Below are 17,667 nucleotides of genomic sequence, written 5' to 3' on the forward strand. Positions count from 1 at the left end.
CAAAAAATATATATTTTTTGTAATTGTAAACACATATTTTTCCAAAAATTTCAAAATTTCGAAAATTCGAGATAGCAGTTTGATAGCTACGTTTATTTGTACAGTCGTGTACAGGTTGATGGTCCCCTACTCTATCCACCGGGTTCATATGGCTCAGCATTGGCAGCAGCCGCCTGGTACCGGTAGGCTGTGCCGCATGACCCGAGAGTGAAGCGGCACAGCCTACCCACACTGTATGACACCGGCTCGGGTCGCCTGGTAGAGCGATCTTACCGGACGCTGCGTTACACCGGCTGGGGGAGGAGGGGGGTAAGGGTCAGGCCTGTCTATTTGGCTCGGCTCGGTGGATGAGGCGGGCTGGAGTGTGGTGTGGGGCGGGGGTGATGTGGGGAGGGAGTGAGCGGACCTGGGGCTGGGTGTGTGTGGTCACTTGTCGCATAGAACCGATCGTAATCCACCCTCCAAAAATTCGTTTTAGAGATATTCACAAAACCCGGGGGGTTCAAACACCCAACTCCCAAGTGGGGTGCGGAAGGACAGGTAAGGGTCCATACGGTCTCCTCATGCATTGCAGCAAAGAAAGAAAGAAAACAGACCTGTCACCAAATAATCTTTCTGAAAAGTGGACTAATCGCATAGCCTCGGACACAGAAATAAACACCCAGCACGCGAAGCGTCTCGAACCGGGCCTCTCACTACCGGTCAGTTTGACAGTCTAGCACTCCTACGTTGAGCTACACCGGATGGCGGCCACGGCCGGGGCAAAGTCTGGCCGGGCGGGCGGCGGGGCCGGGAGGTCGGCAGCAAAGTCAATGAATGTTTTTGTGGTTTCGGGTGCCGGTCGCTCTAGCTTGGTGGAATGATGATGGATCATTGGCAAAACCTTCAACGTGGAGTCCCGGTTCGAGCCTCATCGGGGCTCCGGCTACTTTTCCGAGTTAGTATCTGGTTTGATTTTAGTGGTTGCGAGCCATTTATACGGTTTTATATCTACATGTCGATTGTCGATTGATTGATTGATTCATTCATTCGTTCAATTAATACATGTCGACATTTAGCATACGAATTGACATCCAGGATCAATCCGATCAATCTACCATTTTCATAAGCGTATATTGCCTAAATATCATGCATATATGTGACACAAGACCTATGGTTGCCTCGATACCATGCCAAAGCACGTTTTGCACAATGCACAAGTGAATTATATTCGCTGGGTCTTCCGTGCATTGTGCTTAGCAAAAACAGGAATGCAATTGTTAAGCGACGCAAAATGTGCAATGCAGCAAGTGACCACACACACACCCGCCCAGCCCCCATGGTCCACCAACACGCCCCACACCACTCGCCAGCCCACGCCAACCACCGAGACGAGCCCCTCCCCCCGCGCTGGTCTGACGCGACAGCTGGTCTACAAAGCGCTCCACCCGGCGACCCGAGCCGATGTCAAACGGCGTGGGTAGACTGTGCCGCTTCACTCTCGGGTCATGCGGCACAGCCTACCGGTACCAGGCGGCTGCTGCCAATGCTGAGCCATAGGAACCCGGTGGATAAAGAGTAGGGGACCATCAACCTGGACACGACTGTACATACCTAGTCCAGTGATGCAAATAAATTGGATCAAGCTTTAAAACTAAGCTCTTGAGATTGTTTGCCGTAATTCAATATTTTGCATCAAATTCGGCCGACATGACGTCACTCTGGCGTCATTTCCTGCCAAACTATGGTAGCTAGAAAGTTGAAATTTTGACACAAGGTGTCAAATTGATGCCACTGAGGGTATTGCAAGTTTCGTGTTGATCCGTGAAACGGTTTAGAAGATATTGCCGAAAAACGGGAGGGGGGGGGCTCTGTAGAGCCCCCCCAGTCATGCGCGGGTTAATAGATATAGGCAGAAAATAAGAGGGGGCCGTTTTACCCTTTCCCTACTGGGCGCGGCGCGGGCTTACACAATGAAACACCAGTCATTTCCAGTCGTTGAGCGCTGTTCTCGGGCGGGCCGCCGATTCCTGGTGACGTCGCGGGGGACGATGCCAGGGGTGGGGTGTGGGGGTGTGGGGGGGGGGCGTCCGGTCACCGCGGACAGGGTACGCTCGCTGTGTATACATACACAGGCCGAGTGGAGAGGGCGGTGCTGACGCTCAGCGCCGAGCGTGGCAGTGAGAGCGGCCTGACTGTCAGCGCTGTGTCCACTGAGGCTGTGTCCACTGAGCGGCGTGTCCCCTGAGCGGCGTGTCCGCTGAGCGCTGTGTCCACTGAGGCTGTGTCCACTGAGCGGCGTGTCCCCTGAGCGGCGTGTCCGCTGAGCGCTGTGTCCGGGGGGCGCTGTGTCCTGCGCCGGGCGGACGACCACCAGAGTAGGGACACAGTGAGCTGAGCAGGACCGCAGCAGGGACAGCAGCCACCGGAGCAGCGGCCGCGCTGCTGACTAGCGCAGGTAAGAGGGCAGTGGGTACACCGCGCATATACCGGAGCGGAGAGGGCACACCACGGAGATAAGGGGAGAGGGCACACCACGGAGATAAGGGGAGAGGGCAAACCACGGAGATAAGGGGAGAGGGCACACCACGGAGATAAGGGGAGAGGGCACACCACGGAGATAAGGGGAGAGGGCACACCACGGAGTTAAGGGGAGAGGGCACACCACGGAGATAAGGGGAGAGGGCACACCACGGAGATAAGGGGAGAGGGCACATCACGGAGATAAGGGAAGAGGGCACACCACGGAGATAAGGGGAGAGGGCACACCACGGGAAGTAAGGGTATGCCGCGGGAGGGGAGAGGGTTTATAAGGTGACGATTAGCTTATGTTCTGCCGAAATCACTGATATTATTTGCATATGGATCTGTGCAAGATTTCCCGCCTTCTAGCACATTTTCTGCTTCGCGCCTACGCTGTGAAGTGTGTAAGAAGCACTAAGCATTCTTGAGTAAAATATCTCCTGACGTTTGTACATGGGCGTCGAAAGCGGGGAGGAGGACGGGGAAACGCGTCCCCCCTATCGAGGAATCTGAGGGAGACGTCCCCCAAAAAATTGATACCCAAAGATGCTTAAAAATGACTATTTGCAGCGGTCATTTGCCATTGTAAACAGCCATGAAAACAGAAACAAACATACAAAAGAATGTTGATGCTGGTCGGTTCTACCGTACACAAATAAGACTTCAGTTCAGGTGAATGTTAACCCGCGCTCCAGTGGCGGTCTCAGCCAACTTCGCCCTAGTGGGGGGGGGGGGGCATATGTTACCACCCACCTCTAACTCAAAAACTAAGAGGGCTAGAAAGACGCGGTAAAAAGCAGTCGATAGCTCTCAATGCGTACGTTTGAAAGTATTTCGGTCATTTTTTAACCTTAGAGCAATATTGGGGTCACCAGAGGTCATCAAGGGTCAAAATTTGCCAATTGTCATTATATTTTTCAGAAAACATGGTAGCTAGAAAAACGCATGGAAGAGCAATCGATAGCTTTTGAACTTTTCTTTTGAAAAGGTCATTATCAATATTGACCTCAGGTCAACGGTTTAGCCTCCAGAGGGCAAAAACTCCAAAAATAGCTGTTTTTACGAAAAGTGTTTTTCGACAATAACTTTCGACTACAAAAAGCCACGACATTTCTATTGCCAAAATCGTGTTCCCCTCGCCGAGACGCGTCGAATGAACTATAGTTTGACCTTGCAAGGTCAACTTGAAAATTTGATCTCAGGTCAAGGTCATGACCTGACTGGAAAAGGTCATGTTGCAAATCAGTCGATCCGCAACGTCGAGCCGAACACATCTAAGGCGTTTTCAGCGCTCTAGCACGCCTCTATCAGAAGTTATTAGCGAAAAACTGTTAAATTCTGTTCGTGACCTGAGATGACCTCGGGGACATAACGAGGGGTACAGTTGCCATTTTCCGGTTCAGTGTGTCAATTTTATCTATGTCTCGATGTTTGAGAGTGTCTAGAATGGCGTTCGTGCAAAACAGACGCTTTTCAATTTTCTCCCATTGACTTATAGGTAATGGAGAGGCCGCAAAATTGACCTGACCTTAGGTCACCGATATCAAAATTCCGAGATAAACATTTTGTAGATAATGTTGCTCTAATCAATCGCTGAAAGTTTCAAGGCAATCGATCGATCGGTGTAGCTATGACGAGCATTGAACGTTCATTGTGACATGTATGACTAGATAAGTGAAACTTTTTTAAATATAAAGGTACTTTTATATGTATATAAAGGGCTTTCTATAATACGGTACCTTTATATTTAAAAAAGTTTCACTTATCTAGTCATGACGAGCATTCTTATTTTTCCTGAGGTGAGGTCACTTGGCGTGACCTGGTGACCTGACCTAAAGGGACCTGGGTCTGAAATTTTCACAACATGTGCGGAAAAGATGCACAAACAGGTGTGCCAAAAATGGCGGCGCTCGCGCCGCCGTTTTTGAGATATCTGCGAAAAACCGCAGGGGGGGGGGGGTGTTCAAACACCCCCGGCCCGGCGCAGGTTAAAAAGAGGCCAAAAACGAGGTATCGATCTCAAATTTGGTATGTCGATGCAGGGCGGTAGTGACTATAGCGTACGTTCAGTTTTTCGAAATTCCATTTCTCGGGGGGCATTATATCCAAAATTATATCGGGCATTTTATCCAAAATACCTATCACTTTTTGATTTTAAGGGGTCAAATCCAAAAAATTGCACAATGCTGCGATAGCAGTTTTATAGCCCTTGTAATTCTACAACTTTTATGCCAGAACTTTTTTTTGTATCTTCAAAGCTGTAAGCCTGACAGCTCTTCCTGTGAAACCTTTTCTTGGGTCGAAAATGGCAGAACGTGACGTCATTCTGACGTGTTTTGTGGCAAATCTGTCATAGCCTTTGGAAATAGTTTAAGTCACAATGTGTAAAATTGATGCTTGGAAGGGTCCTGAAAGTTTTGTGACGATATCTGCAGTAGTTTAGGAGATATCTACGGAAAAGGACGGGGGGGGGGGGGGCATTTCGGCTCCCTACGGGGCGCGGGTTAAGCTTTATTAGCCGTTTTCACGACGGGCTATCCGTCGAATGCACCTGATTTGACCAAATCTGCACCTAGTTTCTTTTACAGCAAATATCTTCATTTTATGAATATATTTCAGTGTTTTAATCGATGATGCTTTCTGATAATATGAGTATGACAAAGCAGGCATATACAGGGTGGAAAGTAATTACGCGAACATATTTTTTCGTTTTCTAGCAATGGAAAAAACGGCGGTGACATAAAAAGTTCGTCTTTTACTACATCCTTATCTAGTTACGATACACTGACAAAAGCGTTCTGGCAGCATTGTCATCAGCATGTGAAGCACTGTTGGCCAAAGCTTTACCCACACCTCCTGGAGCTGTCCAGTGAGGCAATCGATGTTGGTGGCTCCTTGCAGCTTTTTGACGTTCTCCTGAAGAGTCACCTGGATATTTTTGATGGAATTGAGGTCTGGGGTATTCCCAGATCAGCTTTTATATGACCAGAAGAAAACGGGTTTTCACAGCATCTAGCTTGCTCCTTGTTGGTCCCGTGAAAGGAAGGACTTCAGCAATCATGAAGATGAGTTTTTGCGTCGGGCACAAATGTTCCCTTGACCATTTTGCCCCTTTTGCTGCACGGTGGATCAGACGGAGACACTCGTATGAGAGGATGTTCCACTGGTTGTATACTTTATTTTTAGTGACTTTTTGGGCGCTACATGCAATTCTGACACCACCCGGGGGCTCATGACCCACTGATGTGTTCCTTTGCCGGATGTTTGAAGATGGTGACGGACGGGACATAGGACGCATCAGCAGCCCCCAGAGCAGTTGTTCTGCAGGTTTGACGGATGAAACAGTTTCACAGATGTCTCACCCAACCACAAATCCAGCTGCCTGTCCTCCTCTGTCCAGCTTTGGTGGTCTTTAGAAAACTGCAATCGACAATCTTGCTATTAATTCGTGAATTTTGGTCATCCCGAGGGTTTGTGCGGCTTTATTTTCGAATTTTCACGTATTTATGTGCGAATCGTGATACCTTAGATCGGGTACCCGGCCAGAGTGGGCTATTTTGCCAGTTTTCGGGTCGACTGGCGTCGTGTTGTCGCCGACATGGTGAACACCCGTCCAGCGACCGAATCCGCTGAGGTTTTCCTGCCGCGGACGACTTTGCTTTTTTAGTCCTCTCAAGTGTTAGGGGAGAGTGGGGCAATGGCGGACGGTGGGTAATGCCGGCCACCCATCTCTAGTGAGTATTTTATCCATCACTAATCAGCTGATGTTGTTTACATTTCAGTTGAGCGCCATTCTAGCACGTGGTGCAAGTTTTGTCACGGTAGCTCCATTATTTTCATTTTTATAGCGTTAAATGTGTTTTTCGTATCTGATTTTTAATTTTTGTTGCATCTATTTGCTGACTGTGAAATGTGTTAACGCATTTTCAGAAGTGCTGCTTTGCAATGACCTTCAATTAAGCCTTTCTTAGGCGACTGCTGGATGTGAGGCGTTTGCGGCGCAATGCTTTTGACTGCTGCCTGCTTTCTTAAAATAAAGCTGACCTCGGGGTAATACCGGACACGTGTCCGGAATGACTCCACGCGGTTTTGTTTGCGACTTCTCTCGTTAAAGCTCAACGTTTCGGGTTGCTGTGTTTACGGCTGTGTTAGTTTGCTTGCTGTGTTAACGGTTGTGTTAGTTTGCTGCTCTGTTGGCGCCGCGCTGTTGTGTTGCAGCGAGTGCAGTGTTGTGTTGCAGTGCAGTGTACTGTTAACTGCTGAATACAGTTGTCGTTTCTTAATTCTCACTTAAATTTCCATCGAAAGAACGGTTTAAGGATGAATACCACACTGAAAACAATTTAACCCAAGGCCCGCGAGTAAACCGGTGTTTTGCGGGTACCCCTATCCGCAACCATTTTTAACCACCCTCCCAGGAGTACAGTAAGGTCCCATTGCAGTGTAGTCGTCCCTGCTCTCAGCGGACTTGTTCGCTGACAGCGGCTATATCCGCTCAGAGCAAGTACGACTACACCGCAATGGGACCTAGCACTAGGGGAGAGCGGGGTCAAATGTAACACGGGGCAATTGTAACAGTGCTAATAATTCATAAGCTTACCAATAGAATGAGCTGATGTTCAGACTGAAAATGCGTTATTCTATACTGCCTTTCCCAACGGAGTTTGAAGCAAAAGTGCCGGGTATGTCGATGGCTGTGCACAGTAATGTGTTTTTGAGAGCATTTTGTAAATTTTTATTCCGTTATATTTGATTAGCTCATTCCCGCCATTGAAAAGATATCGACTTTAGACTTTGTGTATGCGTTGGCAGGCTTGTTGTCGATAAATTGAAAGCATTAAATGCTGTACATGCAACATCTTTTTGCGGCAGTTTCGTCTAAAATATGTCAAGACGCGACGGGGACAATTGTAACATTTTTGCTGGGGTCAAATGTAACAGGTTATAGGTCAGTGGCCATTATGTCAAAGTCGTCAAATTTTCAAGGGAGATGAAACATTGCTAGAATTAAGAGAACTGTAAGTTTTGTCGCAATCGGCAGCTTTTTACGCGATTTATTTGCGAAAAACCAAGGGAGAGGAGGTCCATCCAACCCCTGTACAAGTGCGAGGTTTTAGGCCTTTTTTCCTGAGAAGAACCGTCCTTATCAAGTCTGGGAAGATGAACAAGTGTTCAATACTTTTGTTAAATCAAAGTTTTGGAAAAAATTGTGTTGCTGTAGCCTGTAAATTAACATGTTACAATTGTCCCCGGGTGGTGTTACTTTTGACCCCGTATCTGGGGTGAATTGTAACAGCTGAATTGACTTTTTCGAACAACAATTTTGACCCGAAAAAGAAGTTATTTTGGAAATGTTTTAACTGCATTTTAAAGACAAAACATCATAGTTTCTGAAAATAAAAGAAAGAGTTTTATAACTGCAAACGTGTTTGCACCAGATGATAAAATGCAAAAAATGTTACAATTGACCCCGTTCTCCCCTACTCCTGGGAGGGTGGTTAAAAATGGTTGCGGATAGGGGTACCCGTAAAACACCGGTTTACTCGCCAGCCTTGGGTTAAATTGTTTTCAGTGCAGTGACGATATTTCGACTTTTGTGCTATTGCACTTAGTGGCCGGCATTGCCCCTCGCTTTTTTGCACCTCCATTTTTCACCACATTTTTGCGTAGGCTCTGAATCTGTCATCAGTGATCTGAGATACTAAAACTGGGTGCTATCTGAAAGCCTATTCCTTTGGCTATAACCACAGTCAAAATCACCATAAAATAGCTTCAAATAGCTAAGCTATTGAGCAAAATGCTTATGGTGTCGCCATTGCCCCACTCTCCCCTACTATGCTTCAAACAAACGTATAATTGTGCAATGCTGGTGCCGAGACCTCTAAGAATCTCTTCTACGCCAATCCAGCCAAGAAAATCACAAACGCTTTCCCTGGCAGCTCGAAATTGAGCTCTTTGTCCATTTTGGTCTTGTGCAGCGTATGGCGTCTGCACCATTCTAAGTCGAGATGTGTTTAAGACCCTCTAGGTCATTCTCCAAAGTTAGGTCACTTTTGGTAGATGAGGCGACAACAAACACGACCAATCATGTTCCATGACAGCCCGTACTCATAAAAATGCTCCACTGACAGTCAAAGTTGTAAGAAAATACATGTTCGCGTAATTACTTTCCACCCTGTAAGTAATTAGTGCAACCCTAGCTGATAGCTGCTGATATAGACACACTGAACCTGATTTTACCAAATCTGAACCTAATCTGTACCAGATGTGCACCAAATGTGTACCAGATGGCCGTCGTGAAAACGGCTATTGTCGATCGTCGATCAAAGCTCGACAGAGGAAAGTACACAGACATGTAATCTCTGGATGTGTCCCAGCTCCCCGTCCGTCCGAGGCCTCCGCGCAGAGCCGCGGCGTGTATCGGTCACTCCGGATGTCCGGCCGGCGGCACACTGGTCGGAAACGCCCTCACGAGAGGCCACCGGCGATTCCGGAGTTTCGGATTATTTTTTATATACAGGGTGTTTCATAATTTGAATGTCAATTTTAAACTGGGGAGTTCAAAAAGAAAAAAAATGTGTCTAGCACGTGCAAACTTTCAAGCATTGTTGGAAGTTGATGGACATTTTATATAAATAGCATTAAATGCCAAAGTTGTTGTCATTCCTTTTTCAGAACGGGATATGTCGGGTTCACCTCACGGTTCGCCGTTCTCAAATGATTAATACGCCATTTTCGAAAGAACAGAAGGCGTGGATGGTGATACAGCTCGGAAGCCTTAAGAACATCTCCAAATTTATGAGAAAGTTTCGGCTTCACTTTAGAGTTAACCCTTCACTTTAGAGTTCACTTCAGACTTAGAGCAAGATTTCGTTAACTCCCCATGGACTGCGAAGAAGTGCTCCGGGCCGTGCGCCATATTCGTGGACGGGACCGAGAGTGCGTCGATCTTCACTGGGCTGTCGTGGAACCGTTTGTCTAGATAGAGAAAAGTGAACAGACAAAAATCAAATGTCCAAGTCTTCTGGTGTATGTGAATCTGTAAATTACGCAAATATATTGTTTTATGTGGTTAATATGGCGAATTTAATATTGACATTCTTTATGAAACACCCTGTAGATCGATTTGAAATTGATCAAATTATTATACTTAGGCCAAAAAACTAATCCGGGTGACCAAAAATAACTGTAATCAGCCCCCGAAGATGGGGTATCCCAGAACTCGGAAACTGACGCGGAGCAAGAGGTTTCTTGAGCCGGATATTCAGAGTCTTATTGCTGATAGACACCAAATTGAAATCCCACATATTATGCATCAAAATGTTTGTTATGAAGTTGCCGACTGGTCAGTGCAAAATTTTTGGCATACTAAATCCCTAACTAAGATGTACTATAGCTTTTTTATCCGAAGGTTGGGACTTTTCAATTAAGAACAATCACTATTCTTTAGAATTGTGATTTTCTATTGAAAATCCCAACCTGAGCTACCTCTCTAGGGGGTGTTTAGCGTTTCGGCCGCGATTTTGGTCATTTTGACTCCCGCAAAAACGGCACGGTCAACTTTCTTGCCATTTTCACCGTTTGGTCCCCTATGGGGGAGCTACCTTGTGGGGAAGTTGTATAAAATATAATGGGCCCGTTTTGGGGTAATCGGCACGTGCATTTTCCCATAGGGTTAACATGGGGGAAAATTGGAAATTCGATTTGCGAAAAATTTCGTCAATTATATTTGCTGATATTTTTAGGGTCGGATCTCGGGCTGGCACCTCAACTTTTGGTGTTATTTATTTAAAAATCATAGGATACAATTTCGGGTAATCGTGACGGACAGTTACCCCATGTTGAGCCTATGGCAAATTCGAAAAATTATTTTCAACTCGATTTTGCCAAAAATTTCCACGTTAGATTTTGAAAAAGTTCCAATATGTTGTGCCCCGGGGTGTCGGCTACCACGTGGTATGGGTCAGATATGGGGCGATTGAAAAGCACGTGCCACGTGCAAACGTGTTTGATGGGGTAACCTCCGGGAAAATCCGACATTGGCCAACTGGGGGTCCTATGGCGTGGAAACGACTTCAACTAGCGACACCAAATCAGTGCAGCCGGTGAGCAGATGAGTCCAGCTTGTCGCACTAGTGGTCACGTGGCGCACGTGCTATTGCACGTGCCGTGGCACGGGGTCAATTTTTGTTCTTAAATACACCAACATTGTGAAATGCAAGGAATGGGGGAAATGGCCGTCAGGCCGTCAGTTTTTATGATAGGGTTGATCTGAAAACGGGTATAGACACAGAAAGAACGGTGCTAGAAAACTGCTATCTCGGATTTTTTGTAAAATGAAAGATTTAAAATTCTAGGGAAATTATATATTCGAAAGGTGAAATTTCCCTAAATTTTCCCGTTTTTCGAGTTTAGCCGTCCACTGTTCAGTGACGGTGACACCGGCCGGGGTCATCTTTTACATGCTGATGGCCACGTCGATGGGTCATCACGTGGCGTGAACGGTGAAGCTGTCAGAGGTCCGGCACGTGCCACGTGGCCACGTGTTTGAGTCGAGTACCTCCCACATAATGGTGTTTTGGCCAACTGGTGGCCGTATAGCGTGGAAACAGAACCAGCCAAGAACACTAAATTGGGTCAGTCGGTGAGGTGACAGGTCCTGCTTTCATCACCAGTGGTCACGTGGCACACGTGTTCAGCTGGGCTCCTCTTTTGCGGAGATATTTTATCGTGAAATATTCAAATGTCCATAACTTTCTCAAATATGGTCCGATTGGGTTCAAATTTGGTGGGTGGATGAATTGTTAAGCGACATGAACGAATGCGCCATGTTTGTTGCAGTGCGCCACGTTTGTCTAAAAGCGCCATTTTTGCCGCAAAGCGCAGAATGTGCGTAACTTTGTCGAACATTGGACGATTAGGATGCGCTGTAATTAAGGGATGGCTGCTTAAACGGCAGATATGATTGCACCACATTTGCCGCAGGGCGCCATATTTGTCTTAATGCGTCAGTGTTAGCGTTTTACTTACGGCGGGCGTTTTTTGCGGCGGTGTTTGCGTTTTTTTCGGGGTTTGCGTTTGACGGCGGGCGGCCGTTTTTGCGTTTTTGGCGGTGTTTGCGTTTGGCGTCGGGCGGCTGTTTTTTTTGCGGCGTTTTGCGGTTGGCGGCGGGCGTTGCGGGCGTTGTTTTTGCGGCGGTGTTTGCGTTTTTTGCGGTTTTTGTGTTTGGCGGCGGGCGGCCGTTTTAGTGGCGGTTTGCGGCGGGCGGCCGTTTTTTGCGGCGTTTTGCGGTTTGCGGCGGGCGGCCGTTTTTTGCGGCGTTTTGTGGTTTGCGGCGGGCGGCCGTTTTTTACGGCGTTTTGCGGTTGCCGGCGGCCGGCCGTTATTTGCGGTTAGCGGCGGGCGGTCGTTTTTTGCGGCGTTTAGCGGTTTGCGGCGGGCGCCCGTTTTTGCGGCGTTTTGCGGTTCGCGGCGTGCGGCCGTTTTTTTGCGGCGTTTCGCGGTTGGCGGTGGGCGATGCGGGCGTTTTTTTGCGGCGGCGGTGTTTGCGTTTTTTGCGGGGTTTGTGTTTTGCGGCGGACGCGCGGTTTTTGCGGCAATTTGTGCGTTTTTTTTTCTGCGGTTTTCGGCGGGCGGGCGATTGTTTTTTTGCGAAGTTTGCGTTGGCGTTTTAGGCGTGCGTTTTGCGCGTTTTGCTGTGTTTGCGTTTGGCGGCGGGCGGGCGGGCGGTTTTTCACAATTAAAGTCCCAACCTTCGGATCCGCAGTGCTGTATGAAGGCTCTCCTACAGTGATTCTGGAATATAACTGCAAAGTTTAGGTAAGGAAACAACAGGTAGTCCCATCTAGTTCCACTCTGATTTTTTGTGAGATGAAGAAAAATTTAAATTTACACCAGGGCAACATAAAAGCTAACTGCGCATATTTGCGCAAAATTTGCAGGAGCCGCTCTTCCTACCCAACTACCGCCCGCCCCGCCCCAGTTTCGGCTCGGCCGCCGCGCCCGGCTTACGCTGACCTGTGTGGCCTGCACGCATCCATGCGTAAATGACTGGTCATTTAAAACAGATGCGCTTGAGTTTATGAATTTTGTGAAAAGCGCGTTTTATGTATGCATTTATGTATGTATTGACATCAAAAGCCTTCCACATATTGCGTGGCGATTACGGCTTGCATTTAGAGAGCCTTGCTATTGGCAACCATCACTCGGCTGAAGAAAGTGGAAATTGAAACCTTCGTGAATATAAGACGCTGCAAATATAGGACACCTGTCACTGACGTCGGGTTACCTTGGGCCGTCTTTTTACATTAGCCCATTAATGCCGCTTGGGTCATATATGACCCAAACGCAACATCTTAACATTTTTACTAAATGGAGGCAAGTGGCACTTTGAGGAACTTGTGCGTGTGTTTAGTTGGATTTGTGGGTTCAGCGACGAGCGTCGGAGCCGCATATAACTCGTGTGAGCTCGTTCACTGAAGTTTCTGGAGCCAAAGACGACGGGACTGCACAGCCGCCGGTCACTGGCAATGGCGCGCCGTCCCAAAAAGTAATATTATGTTATGTTTGCACTTTACTATCTATTGAATGATCGTCCACCTGGCATCTAAATTTGTCTGAAAAAGACATGATGTATATTTTTGCCCTTCTTGTCGCCATCGGATAACTTTTTTTCCTCGATAAATGTCCTTGGGTCATAAATGACCCAGCCGGCAATAGTGTTGTCAATTTTCCCGTATGTTGAATACAAGGGAAGCAATTGATGATTATACGATTATTTATTTCTGGGGGTTGTGATCAGATCACAGTGGCGGATCCAAAGGAGGGGGGGTCATATGGGTCACTCATGACCTCCCCTGGCACCCGGGGGCACCACCGACCTATCAGAGGCACCACAGGCCTAGTGTAGCGATGTTGGGATATCATGAGCGGACCGGTTGTCCGGGGCCGTGACGCGGGGCGGGCCGGCGACTCGGCCGGCCGAGGGGCACCACGGGCCTGTCAGGGGTACCACAGGCTTGTTAGGGGCACCACAGGCCTGCAGGAGCACCATCAGCCTAGCAAGAGCACCACAGGTCTGTCAGGGGGCACCACAGACCTGCCAGGGGCACCATCGACCTCACAGGGGCACCACCAGCCTCGCACGTGCACCTTGGGCTTGTAAAGGGCTCCACGGGCCTGTCGGGAGCACTTCAGGCTTGTCAGGGGCACCACAGTCCAGCCAGGACCCAGGGGCACCAGCGGCCTAGCAGGAGCACCACAGGCCCGCCAGGGGCACCACAGGCCTGCCAGGGGCACCACAAACCTAGCAATGGCACCACAGACCTGTCAGGGGCTCCACAAGCCTGTCAGGGGCACCTCAGGCTTGTCAGGGCCCAGGGGCACCACAGTCCTTCCAGGGACACCACAGGCCCGTCAGGCCTATGGTGTCCCCTCTGGAGCACCAGAGGCCTAACAGGGGCACCACAGGCCTGCCAGCGGCACCAACGGCCTCGTTAATGAGACGTTGCAAAGCATTGCAATGCAGTGCCTCTTAATATTGTTTGGCTGAAACCGCTATACAGTATACACAATAAGGTATCTAGCTAAATCGGTTTTCGTGATAACTCCTTTTGTGACTATGCCCCAATGCCGGTTGGGTCATTTATGACCCATACTTATAACTTGAGAACCGATGGAACAATTTTTTTAAGCTTGCACAGTTTTCTTACTGGGGCCCGTGTGGCTAACATTTGTTAAGGGCAACCAAATAATCAAAAAATAAAAATTCCGGCTTTAATGGGTTAGATCACAATTCCGGTATTTAACACTGGCCGGACCGATTGGTTTTCTATATTGACCGGGGAGGGTTGGTACAACTCCCTCGCCGTTTCGCCTCTAATTGAGCTAGAGCCTCGCGGAAAAAACAAGCTTGTGTGCCGTTATAAGACGCAAAAATTAGGTACTACCCGATTTTAAGGTCTTAGGTCAGCCAGTGACTCTTAGGTCAGGTAAGTGCCACAAGGCACGGGTTCGGTTTTAGGTTAATTACTTTGCCAAAAATGGTCGCACTGCCGCGATTTTGGCATCATCGTGTTTGTCTAGCTCAGGCGCGTTGAATGCTATACATGGTGTTCGGGTGAAGTCAACTTAAGGTGTTAACCTCGGGTCAAGGTCAGGTCGGAGCCCCTCAGGTCACGAAAATGGTTGAAGGAGGTCATATTGCATATCATTCGATTCGGCAGGTGTTCCTGAGTCCAATGGTGGCTTTCCCGACTCTCTAGCTCCATCTGATCAGGAGTTATTGACAAAAAACTTATATGGCCTTAGTGACGTCATAAATGACGTCACGCAAAGTCAACAATGCTAAAGTCAAGCACTGGACCTTGCAAGGAGTGCATGAAACCATTCCCGGTAACCGAATAGCAGCTCCCAATTTCCCTTGTTGACTTAAAGTGGTGCTAGGTCCTGTATTATACTCAATTATGACGTCATAACTTAACAGATTCACGTCATATATTTAGTGCTTGACATCCAAATGATAGCTTACATATGACAGAGAAGGTATGCAAAGTTTTATGAAGTTTGCTTCACTAGTTGTGGAATAACAAGCAAAAAACTTTTGCGGAAAGGCCGCTGGCCTCTCGCTGGAGCGTTTCCGACCGGTGTGCGGCGGCTCGACGTCACAGGACGCCGCCGCGCTGCTCGGCCGGCTCCCGACCAGAGGCGGCGTCTCGACGTCACAGGACGCCGCCGCGCTGCTCGGCGGCTCCCGACCAGCGGCGGCGGCTCCCCGGGCGCCGTCCAGCGGTCACCGTGGACCCTGGACGGCGTGGCGTCCCGTCCCTCACCTGACCGCTCCACCACTCACACGAGTCATCCCCAGTGCACCATTGATCCGCACCCTGCTGGGGAAGGGGGCAGAATCTGGCCCTCTCACCTTCTCACCAATAGCTGCGGGTTTTTGGCAAACCTGTTTATGCGTCTGCTCCGCCCATGGTGTGAAAATTTGAAACTCAGGTCCCTAAAGGTCAGGTCACCAGGTCACTTCAAGTGACCTCACCTCAGAAAAAAAAATTAGAATGCTCGTCATAACTACACCGACTGAATGATTGCCTTGAAACTTTCAGCGATTGATAAGAGTAACAGTATCTATGTAAAACAATTGTCTCGGAATTTTGATATCGGTGGTCTAAGGTCAGGTCAATTTTGTGGCATCTCCATTAGGTATAAGTCAATAGGAGAAAATTGAAAAGCGTCTCTTTTGCACGAACGCCATTCTAGACACTCTCAAACATCAGGATGCAGGTAAAATTGACACACTGAACCGGAAAATGACACCTGTGACCCCTTGTTATGTCCCCGAGGTCATCTCAGGTCACGAACAGAATCCAACAGTTTTTCGCTAATAACTTCTGATAGAGGCATGCTAGAGCGATGAAAACGTCCTAGATGTATTCAGCTCGAGGTTGCGGATGCCGGATCGACTGATATGCAACATGACTTTTCCGGCCAGGACCTTGACCTGAGGTCAAACTTTCGAGTTTACCTTTCAGGGTCAAATTATAGTTTATTCGACGCATCTTGACGAGAGGAGCACGATGCTGGCAAAAGTAATGTCGTGGCTCTTTTGAGTCAAAATTTATTGCCGAAAAACACTTTTCGTAAAAACTGTTTTTAGTTTTTGCCCTCTGGAGGCTAAACCGTTGACCTGGGGTCAAGTCTGAGGACGTGTTGGGAGAGAGCGTTAACCCTATTCCTGGCGGGGGGGGGCCTCAGGAGCCCCCCCCTGAGGTTTTTTGGTTATATCTCCCAAACGCGTTGAGCTAGGAAGCTCAAATTTTCTGACTTTTCCTTAAAGGCTTCTACGCAACATGTCTGAAAATTTTGAGTTGATCTGACCTCAGGTCAGGTCACCAGAGGCGGTTTGGTGACCCTACCTCAGAAAAGTTTGCAATCACGCCAGAGCTAGAGTTTTTGACCGATCAATTTCTTCTCTTCAGGGTTTAGTTAGGGTACCAGTATGTGCAATTTGTATATCTCAGAATTTTGATATCGGTGACCTAAGGTCAGGTCAATTTCGCGACCTCCCCATTATAAGTCAATGGGGGAAAAATCAACTCCCTGTTTTTACCACTAAAACGGGTCGGAATGGCCCCATATACCATACATGACTTCATATACGATCAACCTTCACTACCTTGAGGTCTGTTTTGCTGTTGGGCAGCTGTGAGGTCATGTGACGTCATCAAAGGTCACCAAAGGTTTTTGGCCAATAACTCCGTACAGGAACAAGATACAGACGCGTGGATGGTCTCATTGTGTTCAGCTCGTCAAGACGCATCGAATGATATACATGATGACCTCGAGGTCACGTGACCTGAGGTCAACCTTTGACCTTGACCTTTCGAGGTCAACATATATATCATTCGATGCGGATTGACGAGAGGATCACGATGATGCCCTTAGTTTGTTCCTATCTTGACTAATTCGAAAGTTATTCGAGAAAAACTCTCTCCATATCTAGTGCCGCCATTTTGACTTTTTCGACCCCTGTGACGTCATCTTTGACCTGACCTGAAAATGACCTTGGTAAAAATTGTAGATCTTGGCCGTGCGTATCCGATGCCGTTTACCGCTTGTCGCTATCTTGCTTCGTTCTCGAGATCTCAGGGGGGGGCCGAATCGGCCCCCCCCCGCCAGTTTCTTGTCCCGGCGGAGCCCGCCAGGAATAGGGTTAAAAGAGCTATCGAATGCGCTTTTCCGCGTCGCTGTAGCTCTATTGGTTCACGAGTTAGCCGTTGGCAGTTTCCAAAATATTGAAATAGCCAACGTTTTACCTTTGGTGACCTCTGGTGACCTGACCTTTGACCTGACCCAAAAAATGACCGAAGTAATTTCGTCCTTACTTTGGACGTTCTTTCGATTGCCGTTTACCGCGTGTCGCTGCGTGGCCCAGGAGCCGAGTTAGAGGGGGGGGGGGTGTTCAGACACCCTCCCCCCCGGGCCGGCGCGGAAGTCGCGGAGCACCGGCCTGGCGCGGGCTAGTCTTCAGCCTGAGGCCAAATCTGAGGATAGAGGTAAGAAAGAGCGTTGAAAGGACCATCGAACTCGCTTTTCCGCGGCGTTGTGGCTCTGCCGATTTCCGAGTTATGTGTCGCTGTTTCAAAAAATGTTGAACAGCCA

General features: G+C 48.3%; 1 protein-coding gene across 1 annotated transcript in view; it reads left to right on the forward strand.

Moving 5' to 3' along the window:
- Window positions 1-2,364: 2,364 nt before the first annotated feature.
- LOC122373524 (integrin beta-PS-like) overlaps window positions 2,365-17,667 on the forward strand; it is a gene marked incomplete at its 3' end in the record, with an annotated part of 34,023 nt that continues 18,720 nt past the window's right edge. The window contains exon 1 of the mRNA XM_043351663.1: window positions 2,365-2,437. The remainder of the gene's footprint in view (window positions 2,438-17,667) is intronic.

Source organism: Amphibalanus amphitrite, unplaced genomic scaffold (genome assembly GCF_019059575.1).
Source record: "Amphibalanus amphitrite isolate SeventyFive unplaced genomic scaffold, NRLGWU_Aamphi_draft 001509F_arrow, whole genome shotgun sequence".
Lineage (NCBI taxonomy): Eukaryota > Metazoa > Arthropoda > Thecostraca > Balanomorpha > Balanidae > Amphibalanus > Amphibalanus amphitrite.